Source organism: Panthera onca, chromosome D4 (assembly GCF_046562875.1).
Source record: "Panthera onca isolate mPanOnc1 chromosome D4, mPanOnc1 haplotype 2, whole genome shotgun sequence".
NCBI lineage: Eukaryota > Metazoa > Chordata > Mammalia > Carnivora > Felidae > Panthera > Panthera onca.
The window spans coordinates 43,629,224-43,656,065 of record NC_138351.1 but is presented as its reverse complement, the minus strand read 5'-3'; the positions used below and the strand labels follow the sequence as shown (position 1 = coordinate 43,656,065).

At 38.5% G+C, this 26,842-nt stretch overlaps 1 protein-coding gene and 1 long non-coding RNA gene across 11 annotated transcripts in view; one reads left to right on the top strand and one right to left on the bottom strand.

The window, feature by feature from the left end:
- ADAMTSL1 (ADAMTS like 1) overlaps window positions 1–26,842 on the bottom strand; it is an 881,240-nt gene that overhangs the window by 713,535 nt on the left and 140,863 nt on the right. The gene's annotated exons all lie outside the window — the stretch shown is intronic.
- LOC132663463 (uncharacterized) overlaps window positions 4,557–26,842 on the top strand; it is an 80,449-nt gene continuing 58,163 nt past the window's right edge. For 5 of the 6 annotated variants that reach the window (XR_009603058.2, XR_009603057.2, XR_009603059.3 and 2 more), the window contains exons 1-2: window positions 4,557–4,660; window positions 4,756–4,819. This is a non-coding gene — a long non-coding RNA (uncharacterized LOC132663463). Of the gene's footprint in view, window positions 4,661–4,755; window positions 4,820–5,937; window positions 6,039–26,842 lie in introns of all 6 variants that reach the window. The other variant, XR_009603060.2, reaches the window with a different exon arrangement.

The following is a 26,842-nucleotide window of genomic DNA, read 5'->3' as shown; positions in this document are numbered from 1 at the left end:
TCTCTGGGGAAAGACAGTCCATTCAATAAATGGGAACGCTGTATATTCACATGCAAAATAAAAAATGACATTGGACCCCTAACTTACACCACTCACAAAAATTAACTCACAATGGATTAAATCAATCAAACATAATACCTGAGACTATAAAACTCCTCAAAAAAAAAATATAGGGGAAAAGCTTTTTTGACATTGGTCTTTCCAACAATTTTTTTTGATAGGACACCAAAAGTACAAGCAACACAAGCAAAAAATAAAAAATTAATGGTGGAACTGCATCAAACTAAAAATCGTCTGCATAGCAAAAGAAATAATAAATAAAGTGAAAAAGCAGTTTATGGAAGAAAATATTTGCAAACCACATATCTGATAAAGGGTTAATATCCAAAATATACAAGAAGTTCATACAATTCAATAGGAAATAAATTTAAATAAAAAGCTAAAAAATAGGCAAAGGATTTGAATAGACATTTTTAGAAATAAGACATACAAATGGCCAACAGATATATGAAAAGGTGCTCAACGTTACTAATCATCAGGAAATGTAAACCAAAACCACCATAGGATATCATCTCACAGCCATTAGAGTGGCTATTTCTAAAACACCAAGAGATAAGAGGTTTGTAAATATTTATGCACCCAACATGAAACACCCAAATACATAAAACAATTAATAACAAACATAAAGGAACTAACTGATAATAATACAATGATAGTAGGGGACTTTAACACCCCACTTATATCAATGTACAGATCATCTCAATAGAAAATCAACAAGGAAACAATGGCTTTGAATGACACACTGGACCAGATGGACTTAACAGATATATTCAGAACATTTCTATCCTACAACAGCAGAATACACATTCTTTTCAAGTGCACATGAGATCGAGAAGATCAGAATAGATCACATGTTAAGTCACAAATCAGGTCTTAACAATGAAAAAGAGTGAAATCATACCACACTTCTTTACTGACCAAAACACTATGAAACTAGAAGTCAACCACAAGAAAAAAAATTGTAAAGACTGGGACACCTGGGTAGCTCAGTCAGTTAAGTATCCAACTCTTGATTTTGGCTCAGGTCATGATCTCACAGTTGTGTTAGAGCCCTGCATTGGGCTCTATACTGACAATGCACAACCTGCTTGGGATTCTCTCTCTCCCCCTCTGTCTCTGTCCCTCCCTTGCTCTCTCACTCTCTTTCAAAATAAATAAATAAACTTTAAAAACAATTGGAAAGACCACAAATTCATGGAGTTTAAACAACATGCTATTAAACAATGAATGAGTCAACCAGGAAATCAGAGAAGAAATTAAAAAATACATGGAAACAAGTGAAAATAAAAATACAATGGTCCAAAACTTTGGGATGCAGCAAAAGTGGTCCTAAGAGGGAAGTATACAGCAATACAGGCTTACCTTAAGAAACAGAAAAAAAAAAAAAGAAAGAAAAAAAGAGAAAAAAAAACAACCTTACACCTAAAGGAGCTAGAAAAAGAATAACAAAACCTGAAGCCAGCAGAAGGAAAGAAATAATAAAGATTAGAGAAGAAATAAATGATATAGAAACTGAAAAAAAAGTGTTGGCAAGGATATGGAGGAAAAGGGAATCTTTGTACATAGTTGGTGGGAATTTAAATTGGTACAACTAGTATGGAAAACAACATGGAAGTTACTCAAACAATTAAAAATAGAACTACCAAATGATCTATCAATCCCACTTCTGGGTATATACCTGAAGGAAACTAATTCACTTTCCTGAAGAAAACATTCTCATGTTCACTACAGCATCATTCAAAATAGCCAAGACATGAAACAACCTAAATGTCCATCAAGGATGAATGGATAAAGAAAATGTGGTATATGTATAGACAATGGAGTATTATTCAGCCATAAAAAGAAAAAAGTTCTGCCATTAGTGACAACATGGATGGACCTAGATGGCATTATGCTGAGTAAAATAAGTCAGACAGAGAAAGACAAACACTGTATGATATCTCCTTCATGTGGAACCTAAAAAAGATGAACTATAAAAACACAGTAGAATGGTGGTTGTCAGAGGCTGGGTGGTGGAGTAAATGGGGAGATTTTGGTCAAAGAGTACAAATTTACAGTTATAAGATCAATAAATTCTGGGGCTATACTATACAGCAGTGTGACTCCAGTTAACAATACTGTACTATATACTTGAAATTTGTTAAGAGAGTGGATCTTAAATGTTCTCAGCACACACACACACACACACACACACACACACACACACACACACAAAAGTAATTATGTGAGATGATGGGAATGTTAACTAACCTTATCATGGTAACATTTTACAACATATAGCTGTATCAAATCACCATATAGTACCTCTTAAACTTACACTATGCTATTTGTCAGTATATCTCAGTAAAACTGGAAAAAAATCAGGTGGGCAATAAATGCATAGGTGAAGGGTGTATGGGGGAAGAAAGATGTAAGCAAGCAGAGAACTGTAATACCAAGCACATAACTAAGAAGCTCACATATTGGTAGGATATTTCATGGTCAAGAGAATAGTGATGAAGTCACATAAACCTGGCTGGTCTCAGCCTGTCACCTACCAACTGAGTGACCATAGGCCTTAATTTCTTCATCTGTAAAATCTAAATAAATTCTTTAAAGGATTTTAAAAACGCATCCAAATTTTGTTTTACAGTGAGTGATATTTACTAAGCAATCAAAAATGCTAACTATTACATAGGTTTCCTGGCCTCGGTTTCTAACTTCTGAAATCTACTCTGGCTGTGTTATCCAATGAAAACTACCCTCTTAATGTTTCCAAATGTCAAAATAAAATACTACATCAACTTCCAAACCTGGATTCCACCTAGGACCTTCTTACCTGTCCAAATACCCTACACAACTAAAAATTACATGTCTTTCTCTTTCCTCTTGGAGTTGTCCCATTGCACAATTACCTTCCCATATTTCTCTCCCTAGTGAACCCCATCATCACCAGTCCCATGCTCCCTATTTAAAACTTGATTCAAATACCACCTTCCCCAAGAAGTCCTCTGTGATCTCTTCCTCACTGAAAAGTAATTTCTTTGTCTCCCAAGACCAAAGTTCAAATCCACACTCTTCACAAGGTCTTGTGATACTATTTTCAGGACTGATTGCAAACTTTATAGCATCTAAAGAATTTGGTTAGATTTTTAGCTATGGATTTGTCACTAGGGAACCTTAAGTGACAAAATTTACATCATTCTTACATCCTTTAGCCTACTGATATTAGGAGAAACTTAGAAACATGAGAATAGATCTAATAAAAATTCCAAAACTCTAAAAGAATAGTTAAAAGTGATTAATTTTTAGAATTATTTCAGATGCTGCCTTGTATCATTTGAATTTGAACATGCCTTGTTAATCTTCAATTACTGGTTTGAACACAAAATATATTCCAGTCAAAACTGCATTGTTACTATAAATTTAAGTTAGATATCTGTCAGTCAATTAGTTCAACCAGTGAAAGAGCTAAGTATCACAGATACGATAAAGAAAATATAGAACAGAGTATATAAAAATCTTTCTTATTTTTAATTCTGCTCATTTGAAAAAATGCTACATAATTTCATCTTTACTATCTTTCTTCTCAATGGAATAATTTCTCCCCTGGCATTTACCAAGAAAAATCAGTTACATGAATGAGTTTTTCTGTACTTGTGGACTTCTACCCATGCAGTTGCATTATGAATGGTCATTAGCTGCCAATCTCAGCATTATTACTTTAAGGCCCTGTCCCATTGGTCAGTCTTAAAAAATGGCACAGCTGCAAAACAATGTCAGTTATGATTCAGCCCTAATTTTCCCTGTCAACAGCCTTGTTCAACTTCCCAGATATTCCTACTTGTTGCCAAGTCCATTTTGTAAACGAAATCTGCTTTTTGAAAATCACCATATGAATATGTCAACAGGTCATGAAATATTTTCATTACAAATCTTAAAGAAAAACTTAGCTCTAAAGAAACAGTTTGGAAAATGTCTATTTCATTAAGTTCAAGTGTGAAATCTTGATGGAAAACATTTATTTTGGCAACTTGCTATTCTGTTGGTGGCCCTAAAGTATCCTGACCAGACTATCTTTGTGGGAGGTGGAATTGGGGGATTCTAGAGCAAATAAAAAATTCCTTACAAGGAGCCCCTTGGAACATGAGCATCGGGGAAAGACTGGGAAAATCTAAAATACGAATGCCAAGCATAAAAACTTATTCTAAATGTTCCTATGTCATTAGAGTTGTCTCAATTATCCACAGTAAGAACAAAGAAGTAGTGATATAGACCAAAGACAGCAGATAATCCTTAAATTATTCATTGTTCACTTTGGAACAAATGTACATATGTATCCATGTGCGTGTACATGCTCATACACACACACACACACACACACACTTCCCTTTCTCAACTCTATCGTTTAAGCCATTTTCTCTGCTTGGGAAGACTTGTCACTGTCATCTGTCAGGCAAAGTCCACTCATCCTTTATGACCTAATACAAATGATGCTTCTTCTGTGAAGCCTTCCCTGCCCTCCCCAGGGAGATAATCACTCTCCTCTCTGCTTTCACATGTATTATGGCATGTCTCTTTATATGTTGGTCTCTCCCAAATGTCTTAGAAGATTCATGGGGTAAAGACAATATCTTACTCATTTCGTAGTCCCTGCAGCCAAGCTCCAAGCACAGATAATGCCCAGTAAACATTTTCAATTGATTATTTTCCTAGGCAATCCCAATCTGATTGAGGAAGAGGTATCCTAGAAACATCTACTGATGAACAAAAATATCAGGTGAGTTGGGGCGCCTGGGTGGCTCAGTCGGTTAAGCATCCAATTTGGCTCAGGTCATGATATCATGGCTTGTGAGTTTGAACCCCGCGTCGGGCTGGGTGCTGACAGCTCAGAGCCTGGAGCCTGTTTTGGATTCTGTGTCTCCCTCTCTCTGCCCCTCCCCTGTTCACACTCTGTCTCTGTCTCTCTCAAAAATAAATAAACATTAAAAAAATTTTTAAAAAAACCTATCAGGTGGGTTATCAAATTGGGATTAGAAACTGACATAGGCCATTCCCAAAGAACTCAATCAGGAGAGGATTTCATGAGATAATTTTATTTGACCTTTATGATTTTTTTAACCTTTCCAGCACTCACTATTCACACCACTCACAGTACTCTGCTGCCTCTGTTTTATCCCTTTATTATTTAAGGCACAAGTACTATCTGTACTAGGTGGATGGAACCATGCTTTAATGATTATAACTTTCTTTCCTTTACTTTTTAATATCATGTTGTGTTTACAAATTACCACTTGTCACACAGGTCTATAAGCTTATTGTGGCTGCTGTCCTCATTTGAAAGTGTGAAAACTGAGAATTAAGAAAATTAAGTGACTTATACAAAGTTAAACAGCTATAAATGATGCCAGGATCACAACGGAAATATCTGTCACTTTCTAATGTCTTAAATAGTACCCTAAACACTGTCTGATGATGCTATAGCTTATACTCATAGTATAAGGAAGATTCTGATTTCATAGAGAAAAAAATCTCAGGATGAGGGAAGTTAAATAGTGCATTCAAAGATCTTAAGGAGTCACAGCCAGAGGCTGGGGCAGGATTCAAGGCTCCATGTAGGTTTATTAATTCAAAGACTCACCTCCTTGATGCTCCTTTTGTAAAAAACAAAAATATGAATGATAAATTTATCATGACACTTAAGTATGACCCTTTGCAAAAAACAGGTAATGCTAACAATATTAAGATACATAAGGCACCAATTTAAATGTTATAGAAGCAACCAGTTTTGAAGTGAAGACTTATGTCTGATACAAAATAAATATTTTTAAAAACAGTATAGTGGGGAGAATAGTTGATGATCAATTATATTCACCCAACTGACTGTTTTGATGTTAGGTATTCACACACACAGAGTGCTACCTACTGAAGAGATTCTCTCCAGTTGGAGAGAAAAGCTTAATGGAGAAGATGTCATTGAGGAGAACCTGGAAGGGCAGGTAGGAGGAGGAAGTGACATGAGGGGCATTCCAGGTGTACACGAGCAGGAGAAGGGTGAGGTGGTTATGAAAAACAGCAGGAAAACATCTTCACATCCCAGGGACATGAAGGAAAGAAGATAAAGTTGGAAGGGTTTTGAATGTCAAGGGGAGTAGGTTTTATTTTACGAGTAACTGTTTTTTATTGTGGTTAAATATACATAAAATTTACCATTTTAATCATTTGTAAGTGCACAGTTCTGTGGCATTAAGTACATTCACATTGTTGGGCAACCATCACCACTCTCCATCTTCAGAATTCTTTTCATCTTCTCCAACTAAACTCTGCCTATTGAATACTAACTCCCCAAGTCCCTTTCTCCACAGCCCCTGACAACCACCATTCCACCATTCTACTCTCTACCAGTTTGACCACTCTAGGAACCTCATTTAAGTGGGATCATACAATATTTGTCCTTTTATCTGGCTTATTTCACCTAGCATAATGTCTTCAGGTTTCATCCACGTTGTTAAATGAGCCAGAATTTCCTTTCTTTTTTCAGGATGAATAATATCCCATTGTATGTATATACTGTATTTTCTTTATCCTTTCATCCATCAGTGGATACAGGGTTGACTCCACCTTTTGGCTACTGTAATTGATGCCACTGTGAACATGGGTGTACAAATATCTGAGTCCCTGCTTTCAATTTTTTGGCGTATATACCCAGAAGCAGAATTGTTAGATCATATGGTAATTCTGTGTTTAATTTTTTGATGGCTCACCACACCATTTTCCAAAGCAGCAGCACCATTTTACGTTCACACCAACAATTCATAGGGTTCCAGTTTTTCCACATCCCTGCGAACATTTATTTTTTTTCTTTATAATACCAATCCTAATGGATGTGAACAAGTAATTTTTAATAACCAAGTATTCAAACTGAATATCAAAGTACTGACTAGTGTTTAAAACACTATAAAAATTTCCATCAACCTTAATTTCTATAGGCTAATTGTTTCATGTAAATAACAGGGCCCGGAAATCAGGAATAGATGGGCTATTATTTCACTGAAACCTTCTAAGGTGGCCAATCACCTTCCATTCCATCCTGAAAGGACAGTAGCTGACACTACATACATTTTCTACAACTTCTCATTGCAAAAGACCAAGAATATTAGGAAATGAGATATGGTACTTATACAAATTGCTTTGTTCCTTTTACTCAAAAGTGAAATTTGTATTATTCCCTCTGCTATTTACAGAAAAATCTAAATATATTGTCAAGAAAATTACATAAACATCCATTATTTCAACTGTCCCTATATGATCTCTGTTAAATTGTTTTCTATATAACTTTCTATATCCTAAACTCAAACACTAAATTTTTTTTATCATAAAATGAAAGTCCAAACTCCAGGGCAACAAGGCTCTAGATCTATCAATAAGAAAGTTTGTTTTATGGAGAGATATGTAAAAATTAATTTATGAGTGTACGAACTGATTTGTAGAACTCACCACTTTCATATTTTTCCACTTTCATCAATTCAACTATTGTCTATGCACAAAACTTAATTGCTTAAAAATGGAAATCTTATGGGTGCCTGGGTGGCTCAGTCAGTTGAGCGACCAACTTCGGCTCAGGTAATGATCTCAAGGTTTGTGAGTTTGAGCCCCGCGTCAGGCTCTGTGCTGACAGCTCCGAGCCTGGAGCCTGCTTCTGATTCTGTGTCTCCCTTTCTCTCTGCCCCTCCCCCACTCATGCTCTCTCTCTGTGTCAGAAATAAACACTAAAAAAAATTTTTTTTTTAAATGGAAACTTTATTCCCTCTGTAAAATATACCTATTGCTAAATGTATTTTGCTAAAACTTTCAAGAAGATAGTGCTTTGAGGTAAAATTAAGCGTGAAAACTTTCCAGCTGAAAGCTCCCACCCCTTCTTTTTCTAAGTGTTCAGGAAGCGAGTAAAAAGAGGGTTACGACTGAAATTAATTTTAGAGTGTGATGAGAGAGACAAAAGCAAAAAAACCAAGTTTATACAACAAGTCAAGCAAACCCAAGAATTAAATGTCTAATAACAAAATTAACTCAATCCCATGAGATTTTTGATTAGGAGATGCCTTTATAAGAAGAGTTGATTGTGAAGTTTAAATAATAGACCAATGTTTGAGTCTTCTTAAAATTGCAAGCAATCAGCAATCATAAGTCATCAAAATCAGAAGCCTTGAATATGGAAAACATAAATATAAGAAGTAGACACTGTTTTCAAAGTGCTTGAAATAAAAAAGACGAAGTTAACATATGCAAAATTAAAATATAACAATGGCCTTAATCAAGGACCAATGCCCAACTTTATACCGAAATTGTTATAAGCAGCAATTTAATCAACTATAACCTTCCTTGTCAGATATCATTTAAAAGTTTTCTAAAGTACATCTAAATCAATTAAACAAAGCAGTGCAGTTACCAATCCCTTAAAATTGTATTTAATATGCTGTATATCAAAGTGTACAGTACCAGTTCTTATCTTACTGCTTAATAATAACTGCTTTATTTTTATGATAATAAATCAGAACGTAGAAGAATGTAGTTAAGATAGTCATGGGATTCAGAGAGGCAGGATTGGGGAGATGCTCATCTAACCTCATCTAATCTTTAAGAAGATTTAGGATTTTGCGATGGCTCTTAAAGAAATCGATTTGGGCTATTTCACTTTTTTATTCATTATAAATTCCTTTGTGTGAAGCACAGGCAATAGATTTCCAGCCGCTGGTCATTCAGTTTTATTTAACGTTAGGTTCTATTCCTTCAAACTGTAATTGCAATGGCTAACTGCTTGCGGGCTTCTCTCCTTTATTTGGTGATCCCTTTCTCTGGGGAGGTCTACTTTCCCTTTAGTTTGGACTCCCTCTGATGCCTGCTTTGCTCTATAACAAAGAAAACATCTGCCTAGTCAATGCCACTTAGATGACCGAGGGACACATCAAACCTTATATGCCTAAAATCGGAATTCCTGAATTTCAAAAAAAATTTGCTTCACACATAGTCTTCCTCCATTTTGGTAAATGACAATTTGCTGAGAGCAAAATTCCTGGAGTCCTCCTTGACTCTCCTCTTCTTCTCACACTTCATATCTGGTTCGACAGTTGATCTCGTTGATTCTACGCTCCAAATAGATCTATAATCAGACCATTTCTCACCACCTCCAATGCTCTGCCCTGCTCCAAGCCACTATTATGTCTAGCCTGCATTACACAGATAATCCCCTCAATGCCATCCCTGCTCCCAGCCCTGAGCCTGCTATAGTAATTTCTCTAAGCAGCAGATGAGCCTTCCAGTGGCCAACCAGTCAGTTAACACATATATAAGGTTTATTAGCCACCAGGCACTGTACAAAGTACTTAAGTTACAGTAAGTCATTTTATCATCACAACCCTGTAAAGTTACAATTATCATCCCCATTTACAGAGGAGGCAACTGAGGCCAGAAAGGTTAAGTATTGTGCTCAAGGTCACACAGCTGTTAAGTGGAAAAGGTGGGATTCAAATCCAGACAGTCTGGGCATTAGTTCCTCTATTGTTTCCAAAGGGCTCACATCTTCTTTAGAGTAAAAACAGTCTTCAAGGTTCTATATAATCTGGCCCTCTCTCAACATGTCTGCTATTGTTTCTTCCCTCCTTCCACTTGTCTCACCACCTCCGGCTCTTTCTAAAACACACCAGCACTTACTGTTTCCCCAGCTTTGAACATTCTTCCTCCAGACAACCACACCACATGGTTTGCTCAAATGTCAGATTGTTACCAGAGTCTTACCTAATGATACTATTTAAGATCGCAGTCCTTGTCTACCTTCATTCATCTCCCCTGCCTGCTTTATTTTTATCCCCAATATGGACCATCATCTGACAAGACATATATTTTAATTGTGTATATCTGTGCCTCACCATAGTGTACATTACATGATGGTAAGGATTTTTGTCTGTTTTGTTCACTTTTGGTCTTCAACACCTACAATAGTGTTTGGCACTTGGGAGGGAGTGAGGGTGGGAGGGAGTGAGGGAGGGAGGGAGAGGGGAAGCAGGGGAAGTCAGCTTGAGCTAGGCATGGTAATTGATTGGTTTACTTCACAGCTTCAGATATGACTATGAATTGCACACTAATTAGAAGCTGGGAGAATTCCATCACCACATCCTAATCCAACTGCAAAGAGCAGACCACACTTACCTAATTGGTATGAGAAGCAGTGTCTCAAGATAAGAGTCTTGAGTTTCACTAAGGCAAGGAATTTTACCTCACTCTGTGAAGTGGCTGGGGAAGTAGGAAAGTCTGTTTAAATGGGGAAATGGGAGGAGAGAAGTATTCTTAAGAATCAAAGGAAAGATTATTTTCCATTTTTAATGTTTTAATTGGCCTCCCTTAATTTTCAGAACACTTTATTTCATCTTTACTGACTCATGTCTAGAATTCTGAGTACAGAGAAAACAGGACGATGGTCTTGGTCTATCAAAATGAGAATTGGGGCAAAGGGTTTTCTAAGGTAGTAATTCAAAAAAAAAAGAGTAATAAATAACTAAATTTTCAGGGCAAGAGCAAGAATATCATGTTGGAAGTGGGGGAAATAAGCTAACATTAATGTCAGGAATTATATTTACAAGTTATACCGAATATCCAGAACCATTGTTTAAAATTAATGCCTTATGGATAAGGTTATTCACACAATCCCGAATAGCAGGCACAAAAGAGCAAATTGTTCCTCATAAAGAACCCTGGTTGCACCAGGTTTGGAATTAGAATTCCAGATGACTGCAGGTCTGTCTTTCATATAACTCTTAAGTGCTCTGAGATTTTTCAGAGCTTTACACAAGTGCGGGTTTAAGCCTGAAATTACCTACAGCATTTGAACCTAGCCAAAGGCTAAATACCAACATTAAAACCAGACATAGATTTTTCTTGGGTGATGTATGCCATAGTCAAGCTTATGGGCATTTTTATCCAGAAAAGCCTAGTCTCATTGGCATTGAAAGATTTCCTAACACAATCACTTTCTTCTTCAATGACTTTAGCCAATGTTAGATAAATATCTTGAGATATTTCGGTGCTACAGAGTTCTAGCCTTCAGCCTGGAAGTTATACAAGAAAAACCTGCTTTCAAAGTGTCTTAACCTACACTTAATCACTGATTTTCCAATTCTCCTAGGTTTCTCAGACTATCTCTGCTCCAGTGACCCCGAAGACCTCACTAATTGACTTAAATAGTAGTCAAACTTAGAGATAAAAAATTAATGTTTGGCCCCAAATCCTTTTTACTGGTCTCAAATCTTATGTTCCATATGTGGGTCTATAATGCTATTGCAATAGACATGCTTTTATTTTCTCCATTTATTTAACCCTCAACCAACAATATTTTGCTTAGCAGTTGATTGTATCAGAGTCTAAGTTCCTAGAACATAAGTTGTGGCATATCATTTTCACTTGCAGTTGGTCACATTGGTTTTAACTTTTACGTTTTTTTAAAGGTTTTATTTTTAAGTAATTCCTACACCTAAATGGGACTTGAACCCACAACTCCAAGATCAAGAATCACACGCTTCACCAACTGAGCCAGCCAGGCACCTCAGTGGTTTTCACTTTTAATTATGGGCTTTTCTACCCTCCTCCTGCCAGTTCCTTCACAGTAGCTAAGCTGAGGGACATGGGAGGAACGAGCCCAGCATCTGTCTGAGACCATACCAGGAGATCATCTAGAGACAAGCCAGAGGCAGGGATTCATAGCTCTGGGGGGGTCATCTAGTTTGGGGAGGCTTTACCAGTGGGCATGTGAAGGGTGGTATGTGCCTCAGGTGTTCTTTAGAGGCTAAAAATAGGGGAGGGACGCCTGGGTGGCTCAGTCGGTTCAGCGTCCGATCTCGGCTCAGGTCATGACCTCACAGTTCGTGAGTTGGAGCCCCACATAGGGTTCTGTGCTGACAGCTTAGAGCCTGGAGCCTGCTTCGAATTCTGTGTCTCGCTCTCTCTCTCTGCTCCTCCCCCGCTCATGCTCTCTCTCTCCTTCAAAAAATAAATAAAACAATAAAAAAAATTAAAAATAGGGGATTGGTCTTGGTAAAAAGTAATAAAATTGCAAATCCCCACCTTAGCTTACATTTTCTACTCATTCAAAACTGAAGATAAGCACTGCTTTATGTTATTTGATAAAATTAAGGTACTGCTATGCCCTTAAAGAAGTCTGCTGCCCTAAAAAGTGTGAATTCAATTTTCAACATTAAAAATAACTATAGTTGCAAACGTGCTTACTCATGTTTTGTTTTTATTTAAAAAAAATTACTCCAACAGATGTATTCCAAAAGAATGATGCATAAGTAAAAGCACTTTAATGCATATTAAACTACCAATTTATAACCTTTATTATATAATAGTCTTCAATAATCTTAACCTTCTACTTATGTCCTAAGTACACGTAAAGAGTTTATCTATAGTTTATCTATGATGAGCATACTCTTGTTTCTTCACAGCTATAGCTTTTTATTCAAGGTATTAAGGCTATTGGCTAAAATAATGCAGATACTATTTACATATTCTTTTTATTTTTTTAATGTTTGTTTATTTTTGAGAGAGAGAGAGATTGCGAGTGGGGGAAGGGCAGAGAGAGAGGGAGACACAGAATTAGAAGCAGGCTCCAGGCTCTGAGCTGTCAGCACAGAGCCCAACGTGGAGCTTGAACCCACGAACCATGAGATCATGACCTGAGCTGAAGTCGGCCACTTAACCGACTGAGCCACTTGGGCGCCCCTATTTACATATTCTTATATCATAATCTTTAAAAAACTCAACTATTAAAATTACATTAAAAATACAAATAGGGGTACCTGGGTGGCTCAGTCAGTTAAGTGTCTGACTCTTCGTTTCAGCTCAGGTCATGATCTCATGGTTCATGAGTTCGAGCCCTACATCAGGCTCCCAGTGAGAAGCCCACTTGGGATTCTCTCTCTACCCCTCCCCCACTCATACTCTCATACACGTGTGCAGTTCTCTCTGTCTCTCAAAGTAAATATATAAACTTTTTAAAAAAGAGAAAAATGCAAATAAAAATTGGAGATTCTGCTTTTGTTCTTCAGTCTGTATTTTAAAAAAAGAGAGAAAATCACTTTCTCAGTCTTAAAATTCTATGCCTGATCTTAATTTCTTCAAGATGAGCTTGACCAAATGAAAAAAAATCACTGGATATGAAAATATGCAAAAATGTATCATTTAGATAGACTGATATTAAAGAGTTTTGCCATGATCCATATGAATGCAATTTTCATCAAGTCTTGTTAAATGTTTAATAGGACTACTGTGTACTCTCGTGTACAAGGTCAGTTGTGGGATGGTTAACTATTCTAAAAGACTGGGAATGTTTTATAAAGTGAGAGTAATACAAGGCAGAAAAAACAATGGAAAAGAATTATCTGTGTTACAAGCTTGGGGAAAAAAAAAGATACTCTTTTCACAGTAAAGCATGACTAAATGTGAAAAAATAATAAATACATTTGGAGGCACACAGCTGTAAGCACTAGATTGACTGGCATCTCAGTGGTCTTCAGAATTAAAAGAGCAGTTTTCTATTCTGGAACCACATTCATTCTCTGCCTACTGAATCTGGTGGACTAGACTTCCCAAAGTCCTCCATAGCACAGAGCTGCAAGTTGCAGAAATATTAGCAAGCTGTATAATGTTTTCCTATTTCCAGGAGAATGATGTGTTCAAGACACCACGTAATCTTCATGTGGGAAACACAACTAGAAATATTCTTTTTTTTTTTTAATTTTTTTAACGTTTATTTATTTTTGAGACAGAGAGAGACAGAGCATGAATGGGGGAGGGTCAGAGAGAGGGAGATACAGAATCCGAAACAGGCTCCAGGCTCTGAGCTGTCAGCACAGAGCCCGACACGGGGCCCGAACTCACAGACCGCGAGATCATGACCTGAGCCGAAGTCGGCCGCTTAACCGACTGAGCCACCCAGGCGCCCCAGAAATATTCTTTACTTTAAATGTATGTATGATGCTGCTAGATAAATCATCAATATAAAAAGATTGAGTCACAAATACATAAAATAGTAACAGTTTTCAATTTCAAATAAGTGTTTTCAAGGCTAGTTACAATAAGAGAGTAGTTTGGTTTTTCTTAACTCAAAATACAAATTGTATTGGTCTAGATGGGCATTGCTGGGTCTAGAGTGAAAGCAGACAGGATGACAATAGAGTAGAAATGGATGACTACAGAGCAGATCTGGTCCATGACCTGGACTAGATTATCTACACTCAAGTCCAACCCTGCTATTTGGGCAAATCACTTAAAGCTTCTGGGCCTCAGTTTCCTAATTGATATAATTTCCTAATCATCCTAAAAAGGATAAGATAAAGTGTACCACATAGGGTGGTTATCCCTAAAAAACGACAACTTGATTACTAAAGTGTTTTGTAAGCTGCTATTTCAATGCAGGGTTTTGGCATTCAGGGTTAAGTGACTTGCCCCAGATCCAATAGTCAGTCATTTGTAGAAAGAGCATAACTTACAGTAATCTAGTTTCCTGGCTGCTGTCCGTGCCCTTTCTAATACAGTGTACGTTTCTCTCTCATGTTGTGTACATATTCTCAGAAAAGGGGATATGACACAATTTGTAATGTATACGGCATCTTAAAATTTTGATGTAGAGGCATCTTGTATGTGTCTTTCCAGCTTTCCCTTTTCACTTTTGCACCATGCCTCCCCTTTAGTCTTACAAAACCACTGCTCCTTTAAGACTCACATCACCTAAATTCTCTACTCTTCATCCCCTATCACTTTGGCATTTCTTTTTTTTTTTTTTTAAGTTTATTTCTTTAGAGAGAAAGAGAGCGAGCAAGCACACAAGTGGGAGAGTGGCAGAGCGAGGGGGAGAGAGAGAATCCCAAGCAGATTCCATGCAGTCAGCACAGAGCCAGATATGGTGCACAATCACATGAACTGTGAGATCATGACCTGAGTGGAAATCAAGAGTTGGACACTCAACCGACTGAGCCACCCAGGCGCCCCCTCCTTGGCATTTCTACCAACTTTGGTCAGAACTCCTTGTTCACGTAGGACTTTTACTTCTGGTTCTGTCCTCCCACCTACTCCCAACCCAGGCAGCAATCACAGACTAGACCAACTCAAAGATGAAACATCTATCACTCTACTTCTCATTATTTGACCAACAATTAATTTTTCCTCCATTCCATCTCTGTAATGCTCTCCTTTGGTCATCCTTTGACCCTTCCCATGATCAGTAAACAATCTATTCTAACGATCACTTCCACCCTATCCAGCTCATCTGGCCAGTTACCTCCACTGCAATATGCTTCAACCTAATTATGATCTTCAATCCATCGACTTCCTCACTATCCATCAGTCTTCTTCTGTCTTCAGTTATTCTTATGGTTCTGCTGTGATTCTAAGGTCCTTCAATAAAACCACGTCTTTGGGAACACATCCAACTTCTGTGTTTTCATACTACTTGCCTGAAAAAACTGACTCTAGATGTTCTCCACAATGGTGCTCCTCAGATATGTACCAAGGCTCACTTAAATATACAAATGGGTTTAAAGGATATCAAAATGGAACTTTGACTTGAGGTATCAGAAAATGATAAACATAAAATTCCGATGTGAAGTACTAACCAGAATGCAAATTTTCAGTGAAAAGAGTGAAAGTGATTCCATGACATTTACAAACCTCTCATCTCTGAAGATGGTAGTAAAAGACTCATTTTGAACAAAAGAGGCTTTGTTTGGTGGGAACAGCTAGAATTCCAAACCAAGTGTCCACCACCAAAGGAAGAGGTGTCTAGGGATACCCACCCTGTAAAGTCAACACTAGACAGGGTTGCTTCTAAAGAACCACTCAGAGCTCAATACACCACACCTGCAGATGAGGGATTAGGGGACAACTGTTCTGACCCCTGTCCCAGAAACCCTGAGGACAAGAGAGATGCACTGATAAACTACTTTGATGTGGGAGCTAAGGAGAGGTGACTAAATGGAGTCCACAGCACTGTAACTTACTAGAGCAAAGGAAGCATTGCTGTTCCTTGAGGCTAGTGATCGCCCACGGTGGTTTGTAGGTGTAATGACAAACTGGAAGGGCAATGGGATTCCCTTGGAGAATACCTGTGGTCTGGACTTCTGGAAAACTAGGAGCTAAGAAGAGAGGTAGTCACATGAATGGAATTATGCCTACATCACAGGAGCTGCACTTGGAGGGGCTTAGAAGGGGAATCTAGGAAAACTCATAAAAGTACTCAGAAGATGACACAGATTCAAATATATGCCAGGCCCCAAAATATCTATCCATTTACAAGTACTTCTGTCAAGCAGAGCAGAACCCTCTGCACTTCCTTTCCTCTTCTCTCTGCCTGAACACCAACCCAGGATAAACCTAAAAGGAAGTTAGCAAGGCCCTGGCTGTGAGGGGGAACAAGGAGGTGTGGAAAGAAAAGAAATCTCACCTTTGGATGAAGATTGAAGGCTGAAATACTGACAAATAGGTAGAACTCAACCTTCTAATTTCTGAATCTAGACTGTTTTTATAGTTACTATACCTGTAGAATCTTCTATTCCATAGAAGGCATATGGATTGTACAGAGGTGTTTTGTGTGTGTGTGTTTGTGTGTGTGTGTGTGTGTGTGTGTGTGTGTCTGTTTTTTGCTGTTGTTGTTGTTTTTGTCTGTTTGTTTTTTGAGGCAGAAAGAAAACTTACCCCACTGCACAACTATAAAAGGGACAATGGGAGAGAAAAATAAAAAAATATTTTTAAAATTATCCTTATTCTCTATCATGAGTCATGCTTGTAAATATAGTGATTATAGTGGTTTAACTTAACTCCATATTAACAAGCCCTGAATGACCTCTCAGTACAGCCCAGAATTACTACTATGTTTACTTCTCTAATGGGCTTGTATTCCCTCTATTTATCTATATAACTGTTTGATATCTTCTCTCTCAGTTCAAATCATCTACCTCTATCCCTTGTCACCCCTTTTCCTTTAGAAGAGTACATCCCATACTTCATTTGGAGCCAGAAATTCCAAGAAGGTGATGCCCAAACTTTTCACCCATGAAGTTGCCTAAATTGGCCACATCTTCTCTGGCTACATCCCAAGAAGACTCTTTTCCAAGAGGCTAAGACCTCTCCATCCCTTCTCCCTTAGGTGGCCTCTCTCTCCTATGATCAGCATACACATTTTAAGGCTTTTTTAAGATCAGTTTTAGATTTACAATACAACTGAGTGAAAAATAGAGAGTTTTCCATATATACATCCCTTGCCACACAGCACATGCATCGCCTCTCCCATTATGGACATCACTCACCAGAATTGTACATTTTTACCAAGGATGAACCTACATTGAACTTCAAAATCATCCAAGGTCCACGGTTTACATCAGGGTTCACTCTTGATTTTGCACATTCATTGGGTTTGGACAAACGCATAATGACATATATTGATCATTATAATACAATATGGAGTATTTTCATTGCCTAAACATCCTTTGTGCTCCACCTGTTTATCTTTTCCCCCAGGTCCTACCCTCCGTACAACCTCTGACCTTTTTACTGTCTTCACAGTTTTGTCTTTTCTAGAATGCCATATAGTTGAAATCATATGGTATGTAGCTTTCTCAGCTTGGCTTCTTTCATCCATTAATACACATTTAAAGTTTCTCCAAGTCTTTTCAAGTCTTGATAGTTCATTTCTTTTTAATGCTGAATAATATTCCGTTGTATGGATGTACCACAGTTTATTTATTCATCTACCTACTAACGGCAAACATACCTTTAAAAAAATCTTCGTTGGGTCCCACAGTACTTCCCAGCTATTCTTCCATTTCTTGGCTTTTCTTCACTTCATTTTCTCATTTATGTAGCATTTATTTGATGTCTACACTTCTCTACCTCCCCTTTACTCCTCAGCCTCTCCACTGTGGCTCTACCATTCCCTTCCTTGAAACTGCTCAACAAGGTCACTGGTGACTTCACATTGTTAAATCTGAGGGTCTCTTTTTTCAGTCATGGGACTCATTATCTCATTATCACCATTCTCTCTCTAATCTCAAAAAACTTTCAACTTGACTTCCATGACATCACTCGCTTCTCATTTCTCTCACTCTCTGACAGTTGCTTCTGTCTTCTCTTCTACCTGACCTCTTAATATGGGAGAGTCCAGAGCTTGCCTCTGGGCCTCCATAATTTTGTCCTTTGGCCTCTTTCTTTCTATGGCTTTAAATGTCATCTGTATGTTGATAACTACCACATTTATATTTCCAGCCCAAAGTTCTCAGGAAGTTCAGATTTTTGTATCCAACCACTTGTTTCCATTTGAACATTTCATAAGCATGTGAAATTCCACTTGTCCAAAGTAGACCACTCAATCCCCACCCTCCCCTTCCTCCCAGACTGTTTCCCTTTCACATTTTCCATCTCAGTAAATTTCAATATCATGGGATGCCATTCTGTATCCCTCTATTTGCCTCATCTCCAAAAACCAATCTGCCAAATGGTAATTCCACGTATATCTTGAGCCACTCATCTCCATCACTACCACCATTAAATGGCTCACCTAGACTAGTGCAAAAACCTTCTCACTAGCCCATTTTTCTCCTGCTCTCTGCCAACCCACATTCCATAAATATTGAAAAGTGATATTCCAACAATGTACATATCATCTACAACTCTTCTCCACACACATAAAGTCTTTCAAATCACTCAACACAATTCTGTCTCCCAGCCAGTAACTCTGAATCCTTGTCATTAGGCACACGAGGCAGCCACAGTGGCCAAACTTAGTTGCCTATACAAGCCTCTAAGAGGTCTTGAAATGCTGTTTTCACTGGAATACACTTCAAAGCACTCCTATCCAAAAACAGGGTCCTTCTAATTCTTTCTCAAGACTCAGTTTAATGCTCAGCTCATCAGACAGTTCTTTTTTGATCACCCTATCAAGGCATTATTTTTATCACTGTGTCCTCATCATTTCTGTCATAGTACTTATAACCACTTGTAACCATGCATGTGTTTGCTTATCTTTTTCTGCAACTTCCTTAGAGACATGAACTATGTCAGTACTGTTTACTTGTGTCCGCCCAACAAGGAAGACAATATCTGGCCTGCAGAAGGATAACATAATATGTGCACAATAATATATTAATCTAGTAGCACATCAACATAGTCATGACCTAAATTTCATAAAACATTCCAGGTATTTCCTATATTGAGCAATGGTTTTATTAGGGCTCAGCTATCCACACAAAGAAAGTGAACAAAATAAAAGGCCAAACCATAGGAGCAGACCTTTGTTTCAAAGGATTTGAGAAAGTCACAATTATTAAACCCGACCTTGTGCAGAAAAACCAAACAAGAACCTAGTAAAAGAGAAAAACTAATATCCTCACTCTTGAATTGGGTGTTCAACACGAGGAGATGTTTACACTGTGCAATACTTAGGTGAGTTTATTTGTGTAAACACTACACTAATTCCTTTGGAATTCAGACAGATTAAATGCCAGTTTGAGGTTCTTAGGATTTAATTAATAGCTTATCAATAAATATTCAGTCAACACATTTTACATGCACCACTGACTTCAACAGGAACTTCCCAAGATTAGCTTGGCCCTTAGTATGGAAATGCCTCAAAGGCTGGGCCAACTTTAAGGAGGTGTGGCCTCCTGTTGGGGTCACACAGCCTTCCCAGGGTGAGCTCAGGCCAAGGATGTTACTCTCCCTCCCTAATTCACCTTCTGATACTGGCTATTATTTTGTTGCACTTTCTTCCTTTAGAAATGAAACTTTTTTCCTTCTTGGATAAATCAATGCAGTCATCCAGGGTATAAGGACAAAACTAAATGATTTTGGTGTGCTATAAAGTAATGTAGTTGACTTTTATAAGACCTTTATATTGAAACTGACTTCTTCCAACTACATTTTATTTACATAGTAAACAAAGTACAGTCTCAGAAAAGTAGGGTTGGGTAGAATGAGTCCTGAGAATCATTAGTGGCTCCCATATAGGTTAAATTACTATGGCTTTTTTGCTTCAAATAAAACTTTTAGACATTGACTGTGACCTCAGATTAGGTGCTTCATTTTTAAAAATGCATAGAAGTATGGGATGCCTGGGTGACTCAGTCGGTTAAGCGTCTGACTTCAGCTCAGGTCATGATCTCACAGTCCGTGAGTTTGAGCCCCGCGTCAGGTTCTGTGCTGACAACTCAGAGGCTGGAGCCTGCTTCAGATTCTGTGTCCCCCTCTGTCTCTGCCCCTCCCCTACTCATGCTCTGTCTCTGTCTCTCAAAAATGAATATTAAAAAAATTTTTTTAAATAATAAAATAAAAATGCATACAAGTATACCTTGCATTCTTCATGTTACAGGAGTTTTAATCATTTAAATAACAGCTATTACAGTATTTTCATTAGAATAAGAAATGATACAAATGTCAATTACCATTATAACATTATAGTAAAACATGTGCATCAGGGATCAGACAGAAGTAATTTATTTTCACCATCACAGAACTTTTATAAAAGAAGAAAGGAAGGGGAAACTGGAGAAGGGAAGGAAGGAAGGAAGGAAGGAAGGAAGGAAGGAAGGAAGGAAAGAAGGAAGGAGGAAGGGAGAGAGAAGGAGAGAGGAAGACAGGAAGAGAGGGGATGGATAGGGAGAGGAAGAAAGTAAAAGAAGGAAAGAGAGAGGGAGGAATGCAGGGAGGGAAATAAGGAATGTACATTTATTTCAAATAAATTTGTTCTGAGTGGCTGTATAGCATCCCTTTCTGAGTACGAAGAACTCAAAGTTGACAAATAAATTTGCCAAAGAAAGAATGGCCAAAGTAACAGGCAAAAGAAGCCTTACAGAAGAAGGAAGCTACTGCCACCATTGAGTATTTCTCACGTAAACACAGCAGACCCATGGAAACCCTTAGGGATTTCTAAGCTTTGTGCAATACAAGCAGCAAAGCAGGAACCTCCAGAGCTCGCCTCTCTGAACCATTCCAGGGATGAAATCCAGAGCACACAAGGTCAAGGGCAGTGCATGAGACAAGGCCCCTGAAAACTCAGTGACCCCTTCTCCCCTCTCCTACAAATGCTGCTGAACGCTCTCCTCTGTGGCCACTAAGAACAGACAACATCCCCTTTTATCTCTTCTATGTCACATCTATTTGCAGGCATCTCCATCCCAAGCACCACATTCTTTGGCAGTGCCTGGATATCCTGGATGGAGCTTCCTGCATTGTGTTTACAGTTTTATAAAAGTCAATGACCCTAGAAGCTCTAAAAGATGTTTGTTAAGCCAGAGGGAAGCCTGAGTTGCCTGTTTATTAGAGCAGATGTGCCCCAGCAGATGGGCCAGCTGGTGGGCACCTTGGGCCAGTGCCACAGAAGAGGGATATGGTTTTTAATGTCCTATCCCCAGCTCAAAATTTAGGGAATTTGAGGTGCTCCACGAAATGAGAAATGAACCTAACAACTTAGACCATTCACTAAAAAATAAACTTGCTTCCTCCTGCACCTCACAGTCTTTAATGCAAGAAATTCAGAGTTTTATAAGCCAAGCATAAGTCAGGCTGGTGATCTCTGCAAAGTCATCTCTTAGAGCATTAACCTAAAATAGGGCTTGAGGATACTGACGTAGAATTCCTAGTCCCCAAGTGTATTCTGAAGTTAGAACTAGAACTACCTTATTTAGCAAATGATGACACCCAGGCCCCAGATGCTAGGTGACTTCCTCAATGTCACCCACTTAGTGGGAATCAGAACCCATTATTTTTAATTCCTTGCCAGACCCCTTCATGTTTTCTCTCATCTGCCTACAATTCCATGGGTATTGAAAACGCATGCAATGTTTTAAAAATGTAACAGCATGATTTAGTTATCAGTGAAAGTAGTCCTACCAGTTTCACTCAGGAAAGAGAGGATTCTGTGCTGCTTCTAGACATGCACAACGACCCTCTCAACAGGCCTTCACCAATGCCCAGTTGCAAACACCACTCTAGCATGAAACCTCCTCTACAAATGTATAAATATAAATGAAAAACAGATATAACCCCATTAGCTCCTAGTAGCTCTTCACAAGAGTTCAAGTGACTAAGTAGAAGGCAGCAAAATCAGCTGAGATGTGGATGCTCATCAGGCTGGGCACCCATCTGGGCCAAATCACTCATCGCCATGCAAAATTCTCCCAGGGCACACAATACAGGTTATGTCGTACACAACAATCTTGTGTATCATGGACTTTGGGGGTTACCTTGAAGAGCTGACAGTAGGTATATTTGAACTCTGAATTGCAAGAAATCCTGGAATTTGGAAGAAAGGAAAACATGTGGTGATGGGCATGGTGTGCCTGTTCTGAGCCTCTTCTAATGTCCTGAACTTAAGTGTGATTCATTGATGAAGAAAACAATGACCATGATGACAACTCTATTAATCTACTCAATGGGAAACTATCTACATATCAACTTCGTTAACTCAATTCCTAAACAGGGAACCAATCTTAACTGAACACCACACAAATTACCCTCAGTGTTGGCCCTAAGCTGCAAATGTATATATAACAGATAAAATCCTTACTTGCAAGGAACTGTATCATTTTGTCTTTGGGAAAGAAAAGAGATGTTGTCTAAGCCAGCAGGTGGTTTTGCATGTCAGCCCCTGGTAGAATGAACTGGCGGATTGATTCATCACCCTTCTGTGCTCAACAGGCACAGAAAATTGTCAGCCTAATGGCTACTAACCCTTCAAAGTGGACCTTACACAACATGTTGATAAGAATTCCAGGTGATGTTTGTTTGTTTGCTTGCTTGCTTGCTTTTCCTCTCTGAGCAATGCCAACTCTGAGATATCCACTTATGACCAATCTTTAGCAATATCAATGTTTAAGGCACATTATTTGTAAGGTAGAAAAATAACATTCTCTACTTTAAAAACAAACCACACCATAGCTGAGTTCCTACACATGATTCATGCAGTGTACTAGCAAACTGTTCATTCTGAAGCATAGGTCAAGATCCGCAGGACTTAACTTGTCAAATATAAATCCAGGAACCTTTACAAGATGTGGGCAAATGACCTAACACTGTAGCACTCTGTAGCCTTGGGTTTCTCCACTGTGACTCACATTTGAGGGTCACATTTACTTTATTCCTTTTTCTTAAATTTTTTTCACATTTATTTATTTTTAGAGAGACAGAGCGTGAGCAGGGGAGGGGCAGAGAGAGAGGGAGACACAGAATCGGAAGCAGGCTCCAGGCTCTGAGCTGTCAGTACAGAGCCCAATGCGGGTCTCAAACCCACGAACCATGAGATCATGACCTGACCCAAAGTCTGACACTCGACCGACTGAGCCCCCCAGGTGCCCCACACATTTACTTTATTCCTATTGTTGCACATCTAGCAATGTGACCATCCCATGAAATCATGCTTTGCATAACAGTAGTAAGAAGCATAAAAACCAGCAGTTGCCACTGAAAGTAAAGAAAAACACTCAGAGAAGCTTTCAATCTGTCCATGTTTGTGCTTTTGCAACTATCATTTCCCTGAAAAACAAGAACAAAATGACAAATACTGCCCAAAAGTAGGATCCCCAAGGCCCATGGCTTTTGGACCACCCGGAAAACACGAGGTTGGCCACATAAAGGGCAATGTTCTCGTTCTAATAGTTGCCAGAATAACTAAGAGCCTTAGGAAGTTTCTGGCACTGTCAAGGGCTTGGCACTGTTATGCTTGCTCTGTATGAAAACAGAACTCAGAGTCTTTTTTCTCAAATGGGGATAGAGTTGAGGATCATGTTCCTGCAATGGGCACACAGAAAGTGAGGCTGATGCATCTCATTATTTAGCACCCTTCACTGGATCTCTCTAGCACTGCCGTCCAAGCTCCCCAAATTGAGTCATCCCAGAACACACAGTATATCAACTAACTCACTGGCTGCACTCTGAGGTATTGGCACATGCCCACAACGGTTATCTACTTTTTTTTTTTAATTTTTTTTTAATGTTTATTTATTTTTGAGACAGGGAGAGACAGCATGAACGGGGGAGGGTCAGAGAGAGAGGGAGACACAGAATCTGAAACAGGCTCCAGGCTCTGAGCAGTCAGCACAGAGCCCGACGCGGGGCTCGAACTCACGGACCGCGAGATCGTGACCTGAGCCGAAGTCGGCCGCTTAACCGACTGAGCCACCCAGGCGCCCCAGTTATCTACTTTTTTAAGGATATGCCCTGATACACGAAACTTCTCAACAAGACACCTTCCTTTCATATGTTTGCTTGCACTCTGCTAGACACATGTATAAAAGACACGGGTCTAAAAGTGACCACTGACAAAGGTCACTTCACTTGCACCTGAAATCAACTTTATTATGATTGTCCACTGAATTTATTAGCATTCATTACATTTTGCCATATTCTAATAATTTAATAATAGTATGTGTCACATTTGAGAATTTGTAAAAACAACACAACCACTTACTAACCTTTTAATTGAATCCTGAACTACACTTCACTTAACTATTTATACACCATGTAGATCCTTTTGTATGAGGTAGGAATCCCCATCATTCTCATCATCAATGCCCATCAATCCAAGTATCTGGACAGAATGAGGAGCACACAAACACATACTTCTTTTATCCAAATAAAGTCTAAAGTGCTTACATGGATATTGTCTGGGATGACTAAATCTTTAAATATTTTAGACCTGAAAACATCCAATAACAAACAAAAAATTAGCTTTGTCATTTGAATTATAGTTCTCCATCCGGCTCACTTGTTCTCGTGGGATTACAGTCACCTTGAGTACATGCCATTCTGCACAAAGCCTCTATCTCATAAAACTGATCTTTGAACCTTAAATCCTGACTATCGTGTCCTCTCACTTCTTTCATTGTCCTTTTTTATTCCAAATCCACTTGATTTCTGACCTCATTAATGTCCTTACTTCTTTGATCCCTCTCGTCTTTTCTTGCTTTGTTTCTTCTTGTCCAGGCTGATGAGTGATGCTGATGAAGGGCATATCCTTTGTATCCAGCACCACCAGCTATACACTGTCCAGTCCCCAGGGTAGGACTGGGGAAAGGATCCTTCTATTTTGCTCAGCAACCATCACATGTCTCCACAGCCCTCCCATTCTCCCCCATTCTCCCTATCTAGTCCTGTCCCTTTACTCCATTCCATGGCTTCTGGTTCAGCTGTAAGACCTCTTTATCTCCTCAAGGGCTTTTCTTCATTAAAATCTTCCATGATTTTTCTCCATTGGCCCATTTATCTTAGCTTATAAGGAAATTCAAATCTTTTCCTTCTTAAAATTAAAAAAAAAAATTCAATGGCCAAAACACTTGCTTAAGGTTGCGTCCTCCATTTTCTGTCATTTGTTCATCTACTCATGCATTCTTATTCCTGATCTCTTTCTTGCCATTCCTTAATCTCACATTCCCTCCCCAGACAAAATTCTTGAAAAACTGTATACAGTTTATCATGTTTGTTTCCTTTCTGATAGTTTCTCACCCAACTGCAGTATCCTAAGCCTGAATGAAAGCATCTTTTATTAATAGCCTCCTAGACCAAATCAGACTGGCTTTTCCCGGCATTTGACTTTCTGTGGAATGACTAGCTGTCACTCATCATTGACACCCTCTCCTTCCCTGGCTTCACCAGATCATGTTCTCCTACCCTGTCCTTTTTTATCCTTTTTATGGATTTTCACATGTTCATATTTCTCAGAATTCTGTCCTCTTCCCTACTCTCTTTTCATTCCACACACTGTCCTTGGGTTCTTCCATTTATACTTACAGTCTCATATCTAAGCTAAACACTGTTGACTTTGCCCAATGGTTCATTCTACATATCATGCAGGCATCTGCAATCAGTATGTCTAAACCTGAATTCACTTTCCCCAAATTGGTTCTGTCTGTATTCTTTATCACTGCAGATGGCACCACCTCCATCTTGTCACTCAAACTAGAAACCAAAGACTATATGTTGACCCTTACACTCTCCCACCTCACCTCCAATCACCTACTGAATTCCATTACTAAATATACCTTCTAAGTAGTGTTTCCCTTGCTCTTCACCACCTTTTCCCTGATTATCATCTCTTTACTGCTAATGCCATGGCTATAGTTTACAGCATCCTGATCTTTCTCATGGACTGTTGAAGTGATTTCAACTCCATGTTTGCAATCTGGTAATTTCCTCAATTCTACCCAATCCCCTTTATACATGTGGATAGATTCTACAGATAAACCTAATAGTATTCATGGTACCGAAAAAGGCACATGAGCAACTAAAGGACAAAGCCCAGATTAGCTGATCAGATTATATTTCAGCATTTTTAAAACTGTAAGTTGCGATCCAATAGTGGATTAGTGGATTCTGAAATCTATTTAATGGGTTTCAACCAGCATTGAAATAATATGAAATAGAATAGGATAGAGAATATCAGCATGTACTGCAAAGCAGAGGAGTAAACTGGCAAACTTTTTGTTTTGGTTTCTATGCATGTTTCTGTGTGTGTGTGTGTGTGTGTGTGTGTGTGTGCAATAAGTTGCAGTATATTATGTATTTTATACTGTGAATTGCAGATAAAATTTCTAAATCTACTCTTCCATGGTAATATCATTCATGAATACTTCTCCAGCTTCATCTCCCACTGTTTGCCTCACTGCAGCAGAACTTTACATTATAGGCCATTCCAAAAGAAATGTAATGCAAACCTCCAATGTGAGCCATATATGTAATTTAAATTTTTCTAGTATCCACATTAAAAAAAGTAATA